The 20,851-nt window shown below is 34.3% G+C and overlaps 1 non-coding gene across 1 annotated transcript; it reads right to left on the bottom strand.

The window, feature by feature from the left end:
• Positions 1–17,534: 17,534 nt before the first annotated feature.
• On the bottom strand, positions 17,535–17,641 carry LOC121231149 (small nucleolar RNA R71). Its single transcript, XR_005929217.1, has one exon. It is a non-coding gene; the product is annotated as a small nucleolar RNA R71 (small nucleolar RNA).
• Positions 17,642–20,851: the final 3,210 nt, after the last annotated feature.

Genomic DNA, 20,851 nt, shown 5'->3' with positions numbered 1-20,851 from the left:
CTTTAGTGAGCTAATGATTCTGACTTATAAATCTAGCTATTCATGTTATGTCTGATATTGGTGATGTGCATATGCTTATTTGCCATGCATGGTTGGTAATATGTTATGTGTTGTTGTAAGAATGTCATGCTTGTGTCTTGATTGTGAATATAAAGTTACTCAAATATGCCATGTCAATTTTTATAAAATGTATAAGTGTATGTAGGTAATTAAAGGGTGACAATTGCCTTGAAAAATAGGCTTGAAATTGACCACACGGCCCAATCCACACTGGCGTGTGACTCTCCGAAGCAAGAAAATTAGTTAAGTTGGCCAAAGATTTCCAAAGTTCTTGGTTTAGTCCCCAACCACCCCAATGTATGTTATAAGTTTCGAAGACCTATATAAGGGACGATATGCATGTGTTCGAGATGTTTTAATTTTTGGTCAAATTTTGTGGCCCGATTTTGCATGTTGTGAATGTTTAAGTAAGGTAAGCCTCGAACCCTGTCCTGATGTTGGATACGAGTGAAGGGTGTTACAACAGGAATGAAACATGAACGCAATAAGATATATATGTACAAAAAATGACACGACAAAACAAATGAAATGCGTAATGCAAGGAAAGGAAGGAAACTTTCCTAGCTTGGAACTTAGTATGGTTACTTCATTCTTTTTTTGCGGGTGGATTTGCATACACTATGCTTATAACGTGTTTTCCTTTCTAATGAGTGGAGTGGCATATCCTCTTGTTCATTATCAGACTTGGTGATTTCATCAATGAGACGATTGATTTCTCGGTCTTGGTCAGTCATTAATTTAGTAGAGGGAGGAGGAACAGCTGCAGTGTTGTCACGATCAGCCGCAATGATGATTGATTTCATTTTCTCTATTTCTTCATCTGATTCTTTGGTTTCTTTCTCGGTAATGGCTGAGTCTGTCTCAGATGGCTTTACTTCACCAACCCCTTCTGCTACAACTGCTTGCAATTCCTTAGGAAAGTCAAGAAATGCAGGCAACAGCTTGATGAAATTCTTTTGAAGGGACCTTTTCATAGAAACTTCCCTCCTCTTCGCATAGGCCAAGTAAAGAGCTAGTTTGTCCTTCACCTTTGCTAAATATACAGTATGCCAAAACTGTTGAGTCTTGATAAGATTATTCTACTTCTGCAATTTCTCCAATGAGCTGAGCACTTACTGCTCAAATAAACTGTTAGAAGTGGAGGTGGTTGTAGTGGCAAATGTAGGTGTAGAGGATGTAGAGGCTGAGCCAGGAGGTTATTTTCCCTGGAAAATCCTCCCCAGAAATCCTTGCAACAATCAATCTTATAATGCCCCCTTTATTTGGGGTGACATCTTTACTGGACTGTACTTGAACATTTACGCACTGGAAAAGCACGGTGACTAATTAAGACTCCTGACATTCTTTTACGTGCACCGATGGACTTTGTTGAACATGATCTTACCTATATTAATCTTTCTACCTTGTATTATGGAATGGAGCAACAACATCCACTCCTTAGAGATAGTGTAGTTGTGAACATCTACATTATAGAATGGAGCAACAACATCCCTGGCAACGGCGCAAAAAACTTGTCACGTGTGAATATGATATGCGAAGTGTGCAAGTATACATGTCAGATCAAGTAATAAAGTGATAAGTGAGATCATCTCCACAAGGATTGATTAGGTATAAAATAGTTAAGTTATTATAATAAAGTGAGATTAATGCTAAGGCAAAAACAATAATAATGCAGTGGCAATTAGGAGAATAATGTTGTATAAAATGTGGAAAACAAACAAGTAAAAAATTAAATATGTGAAAACAAAGATGCTACGGCAAAGGATAAAGGATCTACAATGTTGATTTGTAAGGTTGGGATTACTAGGAACCTACCCTCATTAACCAATAATGCTTCAGCAAGTTCAGTCTTATTCTACTGTTTAGAATAATTTTACTGTGGTTTGCTTCGTTCAAGAGTTAAACCTTAAGTTACCTTAGCTAGAGCACTATATGTTTATAGGCCTTGAGTATGGTTCCTACGACTTTTTCTAGTTCCTTCCGTATGAGACACTGCTCTATGTCTAGAGTAAACACTCACTCATATCATTCAATTTTGATCTACCTAACCTAACCTAACCTTTCCAGGATTAGATTAATTATGTAAACATGTTGCACATTCATCTATGTCTAAAGCCTATAGACATGCAATTCAATAATACCATTGAATGAAGTAGTAAATTAAAACTAATCTAGGCTTTAGCCATTAATAGAAATAAAGGTTTCATCAAGTAATCCCAACCCTAAGAGATTAACTCATGGGTTGATAAATAACATCCCGATTCAAAATAGCATTCAACATCATTTTCATCAATTCAGTTTAAGAAACAGCAAATAATGAAGTAAAGAAAGAACTTCAAGAAGATAGCTTTAGCTTATCCAGCCCGCAGCTCCGGCGTTGCAGTGTCTACTACTGGCTAAGAGAGACTGCCTTCTTCTTTTTTTATTTCATCTTTGTCTTGTTCTTAATTGTTATCTTCTACTCTTGTTCAAGGATCTTTTATTCCAATTGTTTCCCAATTCTCTCCATTTTCATTTTTTCTTTAGGTTTTATATCTCTTCCTTTAGAGTAGGTCCATCATCTCATGATCCCATCATTCCATGATCTTTTTCCCTCTATTTCAAGCTAATTTTGCTGATACACGTATAGCACGGCTGATAACAGTTAAATGCTGACTAGGTATCTTCTTGGCATTGCCACAGTATCCATGTTGGCAACCTCTCCAACCTTTTGCCACGACAAACCTTCACTTCTTTACTCATTTTTCCTCATTCTGCACCTACACTCAATCAACAAACAAATCCTTCTCGCAAACAATTATAAGTAACATATAATAAAATTTAAGGATAGTCCAAGATCATTAATGTAATGCCCTAAAATATACTAATATAATATCCAAAAATACAACTAAATTCTCTTGAATATATATAATTAACCAAGTCTAAAGGCATGACATATAACCCTTTTCAAGAGTTATCAAAGACTTCCTAAATTACATCACAAATCCTATTAACTACTTTAACTTTAGCCTTATCAAAACTTTATCATAGTAGTACAGAGCAATCAACATTTATCCAGAACTTACCATAAGATCAAACAATCATTTTCTACCAGACAGACTTAACAGAGTACGCCACAAGGGCCAAACAGAATAGGCCACCAAAACATCATACAAAATCACGTGTTTACTGTCCTGACGAGCTTTCACAGAAGGTGCCATGGGTTTCTCCCTCATGGACTTACATATAAATTCATGTATCGTGATCTGCCCATTCAATCTACACATTATTGAAGGCTACACCATGAACATTCATACAATCATATATTGTCATAGGTCTCAACCACATAGATGTGCTTGCTTTCATGTATCGTGATATGCCAATCCAGTCTTCATCTTTATGGAGGCTACTCCATGTTGTTTTCATCATAGGATGCCATGGGTCTCAACCCCATGGTTCTACACTTGTTTTCATCTAGTGATATACCAATTTGGTTAGCAATATAATTGCTCTAATAGAGGCATCATAGAGGGACATTGCTCAGCATTTGCTTATTTATATTTATACACAATATTTAGTTATCATCGCAATAGGTGACAACCTCATGCAAAGCCCTGTACTTAAAGCTTTACTGTTTATCTCCTATATACAAAGTTACTCTTTAAGAACTTAACATGCAGAACTGTAATACTTACCTGGAGATGGAATGACCACTGATTAAACCAAGAACCTTAGCTTTCAAGTTAAGGATAAAAAGATGCCATTGAACTAAAGAAAAGAATCAAAGAGTAGGATATTCAAGAAAGAAGAACCTCTTTACAAAACCCTTCTCACACATATAAATATGTGTAACACCCTTAGCCCATCTTTATCGCCAGATTAGGTTACGTAGTTTTAAAGTACAATTCATAACATTTAACTTCAAATAGAAACTATTAATCAATTTAAAAAGTAACATTCAAATACACATTTAATTTATAACATAAGTGCACTTAGGGTTTTAAATCGAGCTCATAAAACCCTAAAAATAATTCAGGAATGTTCAATGACTAATTTGAAACAAAACATAAAAATTTAAAAAAATTGGAAAATTTTGGAAACAGGGGTCACACGATCGTGTGGCTAGGCCGTGTGACATATCCCAGCCTATGTGGCACAAAGACATGGATGTGTGGCTAAACTTGTACAATTCGAAGTATGGGACACATGGTCGTGTCCTTGCTTAAGTGTCTGCTTGTGTGGCGATTCGAAATTAGGTCGCACGATCGTGTCGCAAGCCGTATGCCAGACTGTGTGTACTTTCGAAGTTAAGTCACACGGCCGTGTTACCAAGTCCTGTAACAGCCGTGTGACTCTTCGTGATCGTGTAATTCATCATGCACTTAAAGTCAATAAAACACTCAGCCATGTATGGCATATGACCATATGATAGCCCGTGTTTCAGGCCATATGAGCTAAATGACTTCATTTTCATGCCAAAACAATCATTCTTACTTACACACCAAGCCATCCCATTTCCAACCAAAATGACTTATTTAAAAACACATTTAACACACCTAAAACATACCAAATTCATACAATTTATGTGTCAAACCAATTTGTCCTCATTGACACTACAATTTATAAGCAAAATTAATAAATAATTCTCCTAAAATTTCACATTCTCATACATGTTATACAATTAACAACAATGCCTCCAAAATATCAACTACCAAAATTACATGCCAAAGGCAAAACATACCTATCCATTATCAAAAGTTACCTACCAAATTGGCCATACCATATTTCAAACATCTCAAAAGATACCAAACCAAAACAATGCTTAATAACAAGTGTACCAAACATTACTATACCAAAAACATATCATCATAAAACATAATTTACCAATTCATAACCATAAAAGCTTAATTACAATTCAACTAACATGTTAACCATAACAACATCAAACCCTATATACATGCCAAAAACCAAAATGACTAAAACAAAAGCTATCAAAAAGAGTCTGGATAGTGTGAGCATTGAAGTTGATTCCTTTGACCTATTCCATAAAACATTAACTACAGAAAACAAAACAAAATAAGTAAGCATATGAAGCTTAGAAAATCTATAGTTAAAATTCAATTTAACTTACCTTAACTTATAATTGATCACTAATTAAACATAAATCATTGTAACCCTGAAAACCATTTCCAAAATCACATATCATTAGTACCAAAATATTCAATCATATAATTCATAATTTGCAATGGCTTAGATCAAAACAATTCGTACTTTTATATATATATATACACAGCAGCTCAATAACATAAATCTAGTTCAATGAATGATTTAACTAAAACATTTATTATCACGGCCTACTGAACTATAGCAAATTGACTCGGATACTCAGATTTTTCCCAAAAATACACCAAAGTATAGAAATGCTAACAGAGTCACCGAAGACCAAATAGAGGTACTGAAGTGCAATCCCGTACAAGTACGCATACTAATACTATTGGCATGCCAATCATATCCTAGCCATTTACTACGTTCAACTAGGCATCATATTTAAATTCATAATATTAGTAAATCAATCATTCAGAGGCACTTCTTATTGTTAGAGTATGCCCAAAGACCAATCATGAGATGATTGTAATAACATACTTGTTTTACCTTGTTTATTAATATAAGGCATTGTCATTATTATTTTAGTTTCCTTTTTGTGTATATAAATAAATTGTTTTATAATAATATCCTAAGAATAATATGATTATTCTTAAAAGGTCTTTAGTCGAGTATTATTGTGGGCTTGGACAACAATAATGCATTAAGACTAACATGTAATTGATTGATGACAAAGTGTTGTCATTGACATAGGGATGTCAAAATCAATATATGAGTATATGTTAGAGAACGACATATTGGACTAACCCGCTATGAGTATGTTTCTTGGATTATTATATAATAATCACAATATTACTCATAGTGATAACTATGTATATGATCCTTGGACTTGAGATCATCATTGTCCCAACATAGTGAGTCGTATATTTTGATACTGTCAAATGTCTACTACAACAGGTTGTACTATAAAGACTGATGTTGGGTATGCCACAATCTATGTAGTGGGATATGATTGATCAAGATAGGATTTGCCTCCTACATAATGGGAGCAATATCTTAGGTCACTTCATGAAGTGAGACTAGAAATGCATGGTCATGCTCAAATAACTTAATATAAGATATTACACGTATTTGTTTATTATAGTCTACTTTGGGTATCAAGAAACATGAGATTGGACTTTTCAAGTGTGATTATTCTATGACTTGTGTCCAATTAAGATATAAAGGACAAAAGGATATAATACATGAAAATTTATCACAGAAAGTTTATGTTGAACCACGACTTCTTGTAACTTGGGTAGCGATGATGCATTGTTAGATGTCACTCATTACTTGTAACGTTAGAAGTATTCTAGTATTACTACCAATGTTACAAGAGCCTACAGGGTCACACCCTGTGGTTGAAACGAATAGAATCTAAACATAGTTGATATTAAATTTAACTGTCACGAGAATTATATTAATTATTAAATTAATTTAATTTGACAATAAAATAATAAACACAATATATGTACAAATTCATTGTACAAGAATAGAGAACATAGTTAAAATAAATGTATGAATTAGATTCATATAAAATATTAATTATGATTTGTTTACCGAAACTAATAAAATAAAGTATTATAATAATTAATTTCAGTCAAATATAAAATATATATGGACATTAGTATCCTTTTTGAAAGGATATTACACTTTGATATTTTCGTATATATTCTGGCACCAAAAAGGGAGGATTCCATTTTTTTAGGGGATATTAAATAAAAGGAATCATAAAAAAAACCCTAAGGTGCAGAAGAGTGTCAACCAACATTAACCACAAAAAGAAAAAGAACCTAGGTCTAGCAGCCGAATTTCTTTTTGAAAAAACTATCTGAAATGTTTAGTGAGAGTTTTTATTCGTTTGTTCACAAAAGAGTGGACTACGTAAAGGCTGGGACGATTCTGTTACAGCTTTGGATCGACAGCGTGTGAAGGGGATTAAAACAGCAGTGGTTCCTATCTATTTTTAGAGTATGAAAGGTATATTTTTCAAGCCTTTTCTTCCCGATTCATTCTTCGTGCATGGATTCTTGGTTTGGATCGCCAGAATAATTTTTTCGCTGTGGCACGAGGCATCCCGTTGATTCAACACTTATTTCCTTACACATACTATAAATCTGTTACATTCATTTCTATATTGTGCAACCATGTAACAACCTGTTTTCAATGGTGTCAAAAATAATGGTTTCAAGACCACAATTCCAAAAAGTGAATTCTTACTTTAATATATATATTTAATGTCTACGGGATTTTATTAAGGTCATATTAAAATTTTTTTAAGAAATTTTAAAGTTTAAATGGATAATTAGGTTAAAAAGACTAAATCATAAAAGGTGAAAAAGTTGAGTTCTATTAGTTAAAGGGGTCAAATGGCTATGAAATTTTAAATTAATGGGCTAAGATAGTAATTATACCATTTAAAGAGTTAGTGGATGTGTATGGACAATGTTTTATTGAAATTATTGATTAATGATAAGGGTAAAGTAGTAATTTAGTAATTAAAAAGAAAATTAAGTGAAGAAAAGATAAAACAAAGTTATCATATTTATTCTTTTTCCTATTTGGAACCCTAAAATAGCTATTAGAGAAGAGAAAGGTTCGACCAAGCATTGTACCCTTGCATGGTAGGTTTTCAAGCCCCATTTTTAATGATTTTTATGTTTTTGACTTCGTTTTAGCATAATCTAGCTAGCCCGAGGGTTAATTTGTAAAACTGTTAAAGGTTGAAGGACTTTCCATGGTTTTTTTAATAGGTTTTGAAGTTATTTGATAGATTATTAATCTTGGTTGTAATATAAACATGTTTTGTTAAGTGATTTTTTTATGAAATTGCATTTAGGGATTTATTTGTGAAATTAGTAAAAGTTCATGGTAAAATTATAAAATAATGATTTAAGTGGGTTGGTATGAGTCCTTACGAAATTCGGCTAGCTTGTATAGGGGATTAAAATGGTTAAACTGTAAATTATGAGCTTAAGGACTAAATTCTGAAAAGTTAAAATCTTAGGGGTAATTTCTAAATTTTACATAAATATGGATTATGGATTAAATTGAATACTAGAAGTACTTAATTGAATGAAATTATTTATTTAGATCAAGATAAACCACAATCAGACTTAAATCGAGGAAAGGCTAAAACTTTGGATTAATTCGACTCTACTACTATGACCCTATTTATCGAGGTAAGTTCGTGTGAACTATAATCATATTAATGTTAGTTAAATTGATTAATTGCTATGTTGTGTTACTATGAATGAACTTGAAATTATAAATGTAGCAATGTTATAAATAATTGACTGATAACAAATCCCATTTGAACCTTAAGAATTCTTAGGATACGAATGACATGGCATTAGGGATTTCATGTTTTGGGTGCTAGTCTTTAATGTCCTACCGATTTCTAAGATCCTGCATTTGTTTTGGATTCTCCATAGCTCGTGTGAGCAAGCCCATTTCACAACTCGTGTGAGCATAGATGTAAAGGAAAGGTTACGGTTATATGGAAAGGCACACTATATGTGTAAGTATTCCGAAGCATTCAATGCAATTATAGATGGTTCAGTGGGTATGAAAAGGAAATGAAACGATAAGTATGCAAATGGAATGAATTATGATCTTGTGAAAAGGTTGGTGAGTTAAATGATGTGCATTTGGAAATTTACTTATATTATGGTTAAGTTTATATGTATCATGAATGAGCTTACTAACTTGTGAGTTTGATGATGTTGTACAAGCTTATACTAAGCTTATGGCATTGGTAATGATTTTATGCTTAATCTAGGAATTGTGTTAATGAAATGGTAAGTTATGTTTAAGTTTATTCGAGCTTACTAAGCACTCATTGCTTATGTAGTTACTTTCCTTTATTTTATAGATAATTAGAAGCTCAATTGGTTGGAAGCTCGTCGGAGTATCCAACAATCATTTCAGTAGTTTTAAAGTATTTTGGCCGAGGTTAATAATGGCATGTATAGGTATTTTGTAATGGTAGTTCATGGATGTGTAATAGATGTTTTAGAATGCATATGCTTTGAAGTTTATGTTTGGTTTAATAAACCTTAAAACCTTACCAAGTTATGTCATTTGGTCACTTGTAGGTGCTTGTATATAAGGTCCTTTTTGGTATGATTGGAATGGCTTGTAATTGGTCATATGTGATCTCCTTTGATAGGTAATTGAACTAGGTTTTCATGCTTGGAATATGGCAATATTTTCATGTTTAATTTAAAGATGTTTTGGTACAATTGTGATGCTTTGAATGGCATATTGGTTAGATGAATTAGGATGTTTGAATTAGTATGTTACGTGTGTATATAATGTTTTAAATCCCTTGGATGTATGCCCAAATGGTATGAATGGTTAGGTATTATTTGAATTTGAAATGGCTTGATTTTAGGTCAATTTTTTGGGATCACACGGCCTGGTACACATGCTATCACACAACCATGTGTCATTTGAGATTTCCTAGTGTTTCAAGTCAGTGAGTTATACGGCCTGGCACACGGCCGTGTGTGGCAACTCAGAGAGTTACACGGCCTGCGACACGACCATGTAACCCTACTTAGTAAGTTACATGGGTGAGGACAAGGCCATGTGTCCCTTTGTTCAATTGTTACACGACCTGGGCTATGTCACACAGCCTGGCCGCATGGTCGTGTGACCCCTGTTTTCACATTTTTGTAACTTTTTCTTAAAACTTTTATTTTGTTTCAAACTAGTCCCGAATTGCCTCTAAACTATTTTTTAGCACCTCAAAGGCTCGATTTAGGGACCAAAGTTTGATATGTTTTGAATGAGATTGATTTATTTAATGTTATGATGTTTAAATGTTTTTTGATTAACCGGTACTACTCTGTAACCCTAATTGAACGACGGAGACGGGTTAGGGGTGTTACAAACCACAATGTAATATCATGTTTTCTAGTGGTGTCGAAAATAGTGATTTCGAGACTACAATTCCTATACTTGAGGCCATGTTTTATGGCTTAATTAATATTTATGGAGTTACATTAGAGTCGTATTAAGTTTTGGTGAAGAAATTTCACTGTTTAGTTAGTTAATTTAATAAAAAGGACTAAATTGTCGAAGACACAAAACTTAGTAATTATAAAATTGTATTCACTTGATATTTTAATTACTAAACAGATGAGGACTTATGAAATAAATAGTCCATAAGGTTTAAAGATAAACAGTTATGACACTTTTAATTGTTAAAATTGTAAGATTAGAACTAAGGGTAAAATGGTAATTATAAAATTTACCTAAGTAAAATAAAATAAAAAAATTAGTTATCATCTTTACAAAGTGTTCCACCAAAAATTAAAGAAGAAGAAAAAACTCCATTTTTGGATCTTTAAGTTCGGCTAGCTCAAGTTTTTGCCTGTAAGCTTATTTTTAACTTATTTATTATAACTTTTATATTTTTTAGATCATTACAACTAGGTCCAACTAACTCATAGCTTAGAATTTTGAAATGTACCATTGATGAAATCTTGATATTATGATGTTAAAGGATGAATTAGAGTTATTAGTTGTTGGTTATGGGTAAATTATAAAGTAGTTTTTGTTAATTTTTGAGTAAAGGATTAAATTGATTAAATGTTATAATTAATAGGGGATTTTTGTGAAATTAGTATAAATGAAGGATGAATATAGTAGGGCAAAAAATCGGCTAGCATGTTTTGTTACGAAGTTTTGTTAATTTTGGAATTTTGAAGGTAGGGACTAAATTGTGAATAATGTGAAAGTTTAGGGGAAATGTGTAGTGAATGAAAATTTAAGGGTCATATGTATTGAATTGATGTGAAATGTTTGTGTAATTAATAGATTGTATTTAATTATTATATAGATCAAAAACCGAATCAAAAAGACAATAACAGAGGAAAAAGGGAAAACCACAGAGTAGTCCTTGCTTTTAATTGGAAATAATTGTAGGTACGTTCATAGTGCTTTAAATTGTACATGTGAACTTATAAATATTATGCTACTAGTTTCTAATTATTAGTATTCATGTGACTAATTTATTAGTTATCTATGTGACATCTATTATTGCAAATGAGTACGAACGAAAGCAAATATTTGATTGTTGCAATGCTTGAAATTGTATTTATTTGAAGATGATATATTGAGTATAGTGTGTTTATGGAATTAATGAAGTGCCTTTGAATTATGAATATGTCTAAATGGAAATGAAATTACATGTAATGCCTGATTGAACATAGTAACCACTAGGATACGGTTGCCATGCCAATAGGGTTAGAATGCACGCTTGTACGGGATTTGCACTTTGGTGCCTCTGTTACACTTTGGTGTCTCTGATTTGCACTACGGTGTCTCTATTTGCACTTTAGTGCCTCTATATTGCATCAATGATGCCTCTGGTGTGGTGTAGTTACCCGAGTATCCGAGTCGGGTTAGTTAGTTCATCGGCCTAAATGTTAATGGAAGGTACAATTAAGTTATGGATGTAAATGTTGATACTTATTCAAGATGTTAGATGTTATTTGTTTATATATGAGAACATTTATATTGATGAAATGTTGGTTATGAATGTGATAAGTTATTTGAGATGAAGATTATGATTATATGTTTTTATATGAAAACATGAACTAGTGTAATTTGTGAATTTTGTACTTGAATATCAGGATTTGTATATATTATTTCTTTGTATATATTTATCAATCAATGTAAGTTAGTTTGATATTTAAACTATGGGCTTTCTAAGATTTTTAATCTTATTTGTTTCCTTCATGCTCTTTTCTAGTTGTCAAGTTGCGGACTAATCAGACGGATCGATAGGAAGCTCTATCCAGCATTTTGGTAGTTTTTATATTTCGTCCTGGGATGTGGCAAGTATATAGGATTTAGTTGTTAATATGTTAAATGTTATGTTATAATGTTATATCTAGTTGAATGGTTAGCTTTGAATGTATACTAAAATTGGTTTTTGGTAGGTGAATCTTTAAGGTTAATGTTGGTTATAATGCTTTGGTATTGCAAGTCTTTATGCATGTTTTATTATGGCTATTATTGTTAGTGAATGGAACTTGAATTGATGATTATTATTATGTGAATTTTAAATTAGGCTACTTAAATGAGTGAACTTGATTATAGTGCCTTTGAATGGCTTATTGGTTAGTTATTTGGGTGTTTAACTGGATAAAATTATTGTCTTTTGTGGTTAGGTAACTTTTTGAATTTGCTAGATGAGCTTTTTACCATATTGAGATAAGTATCGATACTTTGGTAATTGGTATCAATACTTGACCAAATGAACAGTATCCAAACAAAACAGAGTGTCAAAATGGTATCGATACATTTTCATAAAATATCGTTGAATTACTAAATGCCTATTTACAGTGTAATATATAGAACTTAGTAGTCTAATAATTGAAAATTTAAAATAAACACAATAAACCTAAATACATGCTCCTAACCAATCACTTGTATTTCTACAAGCTTAACACACTTTGGAAAAGAAAAAAGAAAAGAAAAGAAAAAGCATAAAAATATAAAAATTAAACATCCTATGTTACCCCCACACTTTAGATAGCACATTGGCCCTAATGTGCAACCCTCAAAAATACAAGAAATAAAGTACTCAATTGATCGTAATGTTATTGTAGCCTTATGGTGGGTTTCTCTTTCCTTGTTCATTTAAATCTCGTAAATGTAATGCTTTTCCTCGTGTAGGGTTCCTGTATAGAAAATTGAATACAAACTACCTATATATATACTAATGTTAGTCTAATCCAAATATTAAAAAAAAATCATCCCAAATTCATCGTTTTACTATCCCCAAAAAAATAATCTTTAATCATCAAAATGGGGCGGTTGCCCCCCTCTATCGGAGTTTCCCTTTTCCTAAGATGTGGCATCACATCCCAAGTTTGGTGGGTCCGAGATTTAGGCATATTCTAGTTAAATAATTTATTTGGTGAAGTGTAATTTGCCCATATGTTTCTTTTGGCATATAAGTGTGGACGTATAATAACCGTTGTGTGAGTAAGTGAAGATTTTATTTTAGATTATTCTTCTATTTAAAGAGAAATATCTGGTTAAGTGAAAAGGTAATTATGGTATGAGTTAGCGCCAAAGGTATAGTATGTCTTGTTTGTCTAAAGTACTGTACTAGTTAGGTTGTAAGGTAACCTGGTTAGGAACCAACTAGATAGACTAGTTTGATATCTATAATGTCGGATTCTGATTTATGTTTCTCTTGGAAAATGTAGACAATGAAGATAAATTCTTAAATGTGTGACATTTGTTAAGTTCCACTATGAAGAAATATGTAATATGTGTATGTGTGTGTGTGTGTGTGTGTGTGTGTGAAAGGTTCTGAAAAGATGTTCTTCTTTCTTGAATACACTACTCTCTGGTTCTTTTCCTTTAATCCAAAGGTATCTTTTCCTTATTAAGCTAAAAGCTATGGTTCTTAGTTTAATCAATGGTCATTCCATCTTCGGGTAAGTATTACAGCTCTACATTTTGGGTGTTTTGAAAGAGTAAGTTTGTAAAAGATATATATATGAATAGTAAAGCTTTAAGTACAAGGTCTTGCATGGGGTTATTTTCAACTGAGATGACCAGTAAATTGAATGTATAAGAGTTGTTATGGTGAATATATGTTCTTTAAGCAATACTTGTTGCTAGTTTAAGAAGAATGTTTGAGTCTGGAGCTTTGAACTACTGTAAGTGAGTATCAGGTGAGTCTTTATCCTAACTCTTATATGTGGATTGTTCAAGTACAAGTATATATATAAAGGATGATGATATCTATAATAATTAGTAAGTGTATGAGTAAAGTAAAGATGAGATACGTACTATACGCATTGATCTGTCGCAATTTGTTGTAACAAATTAAACTAGTTTTTGTACTTAAGGAGCTTGAATATAAGCAATTTTACTATGTTTTATTTAGTTTTTCAATTTTAGGTTTCAATTAATAAAAAGTGTGATTTGAGCCTTTTATATGACCTTAGGGGCCAAAGTAGGCCTAAGGGAAGGCTAATGTGCTTAGTGAATGTGCAGGACATTATTCGGAGGCATGAGAACACTAGCATGGTCACCATGTTGCAACGCCGATGTCCAACGTCGCAACATAGTGAGCAGTAGACTTGTTCATGGGTCGAGCCACCCCACCCGAAAAGTAAGAGTGTTCGATAAAAATATAGGCCCAAAAAATAATGATCTTTTAGAAAATGGGTCGGGCCTCGTGTAAGGCTTTTTTTGCCAGAGCCAATAGACTCCTCTAGTGAGCAGGATACAATAATAGTAAGATGCTTTCACTGTCGCGACATAGCAAGAGGGTGTCGCAACACAGCCCTGTATCCAAACCTGAGTTAAGCAAAATGCCATCAATGTTGCGACATAGAGCAGAGGATGTCATGACACCAGCCCTATACGTAAAGAATTTACGAGCTAAGGGCGTTTTGGTCTGCACAATGAAATTTAATGTAAAAATGTCAGCCAAACTAGGGCTAGGACGATGGTCAACCCTAATATTATAAATAAGCTTCCTTAAACACTTGAGAGGCATCTCTTCTGTAACTTAGAATTTTTCTTTCAATTTTGGATTTAGTTTTTAGTTTCTTTTGTACTTAGGATTTATTTTCAAGTTTATTTTCATTAGTGTTCTTTGGAGAAACTGACTTCCGGATTCAACAAACTCTTTGTGGATTTCTACACTTCAATTATTCAATACAAATCGTGATTTCTCTAAACTTTTACTCTTGATCTATTTTTCATGTTTATTTTCTCCATCAAGTTTATATTATTTATAGGATCCACGGGGAACTAATCCTCTTATAGGGGATTAGCGAGTGGATGTGGGAGTAATTAATTGTTATGTAAGGTTTCTTATAGAATCAGCTGTTTGGGATAGGGAAAAACCTAAACCCTAGCCTAACAACCCCAGGAAGTCAGCTAGGTGGGAATTAACACAAAATTGGTATTGCTTATCCATGAACCCCTTACCCTAAAATTGGACTATGAAGTCGAGAGATAAGTAGTTCTTGTCAAGTCATTAGTTTAGTGAAAGATTGAGAGGTCATGCTAGGTTAATGACTAGTTGATTGAGTAGAACTCGAAGTAAGAATTAGTTATGACCACCGAAGCAAGTTAGTCTCCCATGCTTAGTATTGATTGAGTCAACATCTTAGTTCTCTGTCTTTTATCCTTTTATACAATTTTATTTATTTTCTTATAAAAATAAATTCTTTTCACTTTATGTTTTATTGTGTTGTAATCTTTTTAAATTACTAATTAGATCTATTAACGTTTAGGAATTTAGTACTCGCCTCCTGATAAACAGTAATTTCTACATATTTTTACCCCATGTTTAACGTATTTTATGGGTGATTTTCCATTGGAATTGGTGAATTCGATGCTCCTGATGCTTTAATTCTATGTTTTACACTTAGGAGAGCATAGGGGAGTGAAAGGAACCAGAAATGGGCCAAACATGAAGAAAATGGGCCAACGTATGAAATCAAGACGGCCTGGACCTCCTCACATGGGCAGACCACATGGCCGTGTCAATTTGGAAGGCTCGAGCACGGCCTGAAGTAATCGAACATGGGCGTGTGCCACGGGCGTGTCCCGGCTAAGCCCAAGTTGAGTCCAATTCGAAAAAGGCTAATTTTGAGGGCTTTTAGGCATTCCAAAGCCTTTAAATACACCCTAGAGAAGGAAGAAAAGGAGACGGAGAATAGGGGGTAAGGAATTACTCCAAGAAAGCCGATTCATCCATCTCAGAATCTGGAGTTATCATCAAGGCTGAAGATCTCTCCTCAATTTCCCGTTCAGGAGTTTTGGGTTTTCTTTATGTTTTGTATTCTTTATTATTCTGAGATGTTTTCTTATTTAGTTATGAACTAAAATCCCTAAATACCTAAGGGGAATGAAACCAAAGATGAATCTTGTTATTATTTTCTAAATTGTATGATTAATATTTAACTTGTTCTTAATTATGTGTTCTTAATTCTTGTTTTGATATCCTAGGATACTGATTCAAGACAAGATCTTATTCAGAGGAGGAATAGACCCTGTCTAAGAGTACATTTGTTATAATTAAGCGGAGTTGATTGCGCGCTTAGACATAAGGCGACAAGATTTTGCTGGATTAGGGTGAAACCTAATAAGGGGATCCATAGATCGAGTTAATGCAACCCTAGAGTGTTAATTAAAGAAAAGTCTCGGTTATTCAATCTAGGGATTAGACATTATTAGTCTTGAATAGGGATAATAACATAACTTAGGGATCTCTACGGAACAAGTTAAATGAATAAATCGTCTAATTCGGAGCCAGAATAACAAGTACAGTCTAGGTGGATTTTTCCTTAGGTATTGTCTTCATTCAATCGATTTTCCCAAAAGCAATTCTCCAATTCCATTCTCTATGCATTCTTAGTTTAGATAATTAGTTAGTTAAAACAAAAATCTCTTTATTCTTAGGCTAGATAATAAAAAGATAGCCATTACTAGTACTTTTAGTTCCTTTGGGTTCGACAATCCAGTTTGCTAAAGCTATACTATTGTTTGATAGGTACACTTGCCTACATCGCAATAATAGTTAGTTCAAGAACGAGTAATTATAAATATTTAAAACCTATCACAAAATCACGCGATCAAGTTTTTGGCGTCGTTGTCGGAGAACTAAGATATTAGGAACGCTCAATTTTTATTACTTTAGCCATTTATTTTTCTTGCAACTTAATTTAATATTATTATTATTATTTATTAATCTACTTTTTCCCTCTCTTGGCAGGTTTTTATAGTTTATGACTAGAAGAAACTCATCAGGACCATTACTTTTTGACGAAGAAATTGAACGTACAGTTCGCAGAAATCAAAGAGAAATAAGGTAAAGCTTAAGATACACAGAGAACGAGCAAGAAGACGATACTCAACCCCCAACCGAAGAGATGGCTGAAAACCAAGGCAATCAACTACCTCCTGCAATTGCGGTTAATCAAAATCCTGCTCCACGCACTATGTATGATTATGTTAAACCTTTTTTAACAGGAACTGAATCGAGCATAGTTAGACCTGTTGTAGCTGCAAATACTTTTGAATTAAAACCTAACACTATTCAAATGATACAGTAATTTGTTCAGTTTGATGGTTTGCAGGATGAGGATCCCAACGCTCATTTAGCCAGCTTCTTAGAACTATGCGATACATTTAAAATTAATGGTGTTTCTGATGATGCCATTCGTCTTCGGTTATTCCCTTTTTCATTGAGGAACAAAGCTAAACAGTGGTTGAACTCATTACCACAAGGGTCAATTACTACTTGGGAACAAATGGCCGAAAAATTTTTACTAAAATATTTTCCGCCGGCTAAAATGGCTAAATTACGTAATGGTATCTCTTCTTTTGTGTAGATGGATTTAGAAACACTCTACGATGCATGAGAGAGATACAAGGACCTTTTGAGAAGGTGCCCTCACCATGGGTTACCGCTTTGGCTCCAAGTACAAACATTCCACAATGGTCTGAATCCTTCGACTCAACAAATGGTTGACGCAGATGCTGGTGGAACCATCAATAATAAAACACCTGAAGATGCCTATGAGTTTATTGAGGAGATGTTACTGAATAACTATCAGTGGCAAGTCATGAGAACAAAGCCAACAAAAATAGCCGATGTTTATAACGTCGATTCGATCACCATGCTCTCTAATCAGGTAGAACTCTTAAATAAAAAGATTGATGGTTTTCTTAGTTCTTCGTAGGTTCACCTAGTAATGCAGTGCGAAGCAAGTGGATGTGGAACAAGCCATTCGGAATACCAACCTTATGGCCACAACATGGATAACGAGTAATTAAACTACATGGGTAATAATCCTCGACCTCAAAACAATCCATATAGTAACACTTACAATGCAGGTTGGAGGAACCACCTTAATTTCTCGTGGAGCAGTCAAGGAAATCAAAGACCACAACCACCTCTAGGCTACCAACAACCACCCTACCAACAGGAAAAGAAGCCGAACCTTGAAGAGATGCTCTCAAATTTTATTTCGGTGTCAGAAACTTGTTTCCAGAACACTGAGACAACACTTAAAAATTAACAAGCGTCGATCCAAGGGCTCGAAACTCAGATAGGCCAGCTTTCCAAACTAATTTCTGAAAGACCACAAGGTAGCTTGCCAAGTAATACTGAACCCAACCCAAGGGAACAGCTCAACACAATAAATATTCAAGATGAAGAAGGATTTGTTGAGCCTGAACCAGAACCGAGGCAAGAAACTGTGGTAAGCAAAGGTCAAGGTGAGGTAGATAACAATAAAAACAAAACGGTGAATGTCGAATATAAACCTCATGTGCCATACCCCAACGCGACAAGGAAAGATCGCTCAGATGAACAATTTGGTAAATTCCTTAAACTCTTAAAAAAATTTCATATTAACTTACTATTTATTGAAGCCCTATCGCAGATGCCAAACGCAATGAAATTTTTAAAAGAGCTTTTAGCAAATAAGCGGAAGTTGGACGAGGCATCGTATGTGGAGCTAAACGCAGTGTGCTCATCTATTCTGAAAAATAAGCTACCAAACAAACTAAAAGATCTAGGGAGTTTTACAATTCCTTGCTTAATTAGTAGTTTAGATGTTAATAATGCATTAGCTGATTTAGGGGCTAGTATCAACGTCATGCCTTATAAAATGTTTAAGCAACTAGGTCTCGGGAAACCCAAACAGACTAGGATGAGCATTCAACTAGCAGATAAAACTATAAGATTTCCTAGGGGTATTATTGAAGATGTGCTAGTCAAAATCGATAAATTTATATTTCCCGTTGACTTTATTATTTTAGACATAGAAGAGGATAGCAACACTCCTTTAATTCTAGGAAGGCCTTTTCTAGCAACTGCTAAAACAATTATTAATGTTGGCACAGGTGAGCTCACGCTTCGCATAGAAGACGAAACACTCACCCTTCAAGCTCGCAATTTTGACAACACATCAGAAATTAAAGGTGATCGTCTAAACCATTCTATTAAAAATGACCACATGATACAACCCACTTTGCAGGAGATAAGTCTGAAGGAAGTACATGAGCCACTCTCAAACAATAGTAAAGGATCTATTCATAAAGAACGAAGGCTGCAAATAGAGGAGCTAGATGAATGGCGAACACATAAACTGAGAACACACGATAAACCGAAACTACGTCAATACAAGCTTGATACCTCTCCAAATCAACTTAAAGTTGGAGATAAAGTCTTATTAGATGTCGCAGATCCTCACATTGTCACTGCCACACCGAATGAAGAAATCTCTCTTATGGTACTCAGCATTTTTCCATTCAGTACGGTGGAGGTGAGTCATCCCAAGTTCGGCACTTTTAAGGTAAACAACACCCGTTTAAAACCTTATTTTAAGATTGATAGCAGGAATGAGGAGTATAAACTCCTCGAACCACTATGATCATTCAACAAAGAGATAAGTCGAGCTTAAACTATAAATAAGTGCTTCTCGGGAGGCAACCCGAGCACTGACTATATTAACTTCTTTTAAAATTTAGTCTTCAACCCCTAACTTACTAACGGAGCTCTTAAATACAGGTTTTCCACAGAGACACGGCCAAGCACACGGGCGTGTTTATGGCAGTGTGAAAACAGGGCAAGGATTTTCCCAAACATGGGCTACGATAAAACGCTACGGCCGTGCGACATGGCCGTGGTCGAGCCTGCCAAAACAACACGGGCGTGCGACACGCCCGTGTCTCACACCCGTGGTTGAACCTGTTAGATTGACACGGGCGTGGGAGAAGCGAACGAAGCTAGAAACGGTCATGCGACAAGGCCATGTGGTCTTACACGCCCGACGTACACGGGCGTCTACTACATGTCAAAGGTGCCCAAATTCAAAATTCGCGAATCGTACGGGCTGAAATTGGGGAACACGGGCGTTTGCCCGGGCCATGTGGCCCAAAAATCTATAAATACCCTACACTATTCACTTTCTTCCCCATTCAAAAACCCTAACCCTAGCCGCTGCAACTCCACACGGCCTCCCTGCCACGCCCGTGCGCTGCCTACAACTCCATTCTCGACGCTCAATCTCTTCCCTTAGCGTTTGTTTACTCATTTTTCTTTTATTTCATTGATTTATAATGCTATTTATCATATTAATCTATATTTTTCATGTTATTTCCATATTGATAATCACATAAATTTCATTTATCAAACAAGTTATCATCTTTCTCATGTTTAAAATCTTACTCATTACATGATTCCTACACTTCATTTAATTACTTAGAAGTGAATATTCATGGCTAGGATAGTTGAAATAATCATGCATATTGTGTTGACATCTCTTTTCATTCATATAGTATTTTGCATTCCATTCCTTGCCATTTTTACTTATATTACCATGCTCATGCCACAAAGAAATGGGTCATTGAACTTATTGTTTTAATTGAATTTAGTAATTGTGGCTGAATATATTTATGCATTTTCCTTTTCGAATTTACTCGCATTCCTTTTATATATTATAAATTGTCCACTCATCAAAAGATGAATTGATGTTTCCACTTGCAGGTACACAATGTCGTCTTCAAGAGGAAAGAAAACCGTCGTACCTGCTTCAAAGAAGAGAAGGGGAGCGTCCTCTTCCACAGGTCCAACCGCGGAAATTCGTCACCTTCTCCTACAGTTCCC

This window comes from Gossypium hirsutum, chromosome A06 (genome assembly GCF_007990345.1).
Source record: "Gossypium hirsutum isolate 1008001.06 chromosome A06, Gossypium_hirsutum_v2.1, whole genome shotgun sequence".
Taxonomy (NCBI): Eukaryota; Viridiplantae; Streptophyta; class Magnoliopsida; order Malvales; family Malvaceae; genus Gossypium; species Gossypium hirsutum.
This window is presented reverse-complemented; position numbering and strand designations above follow the sequence as displayed.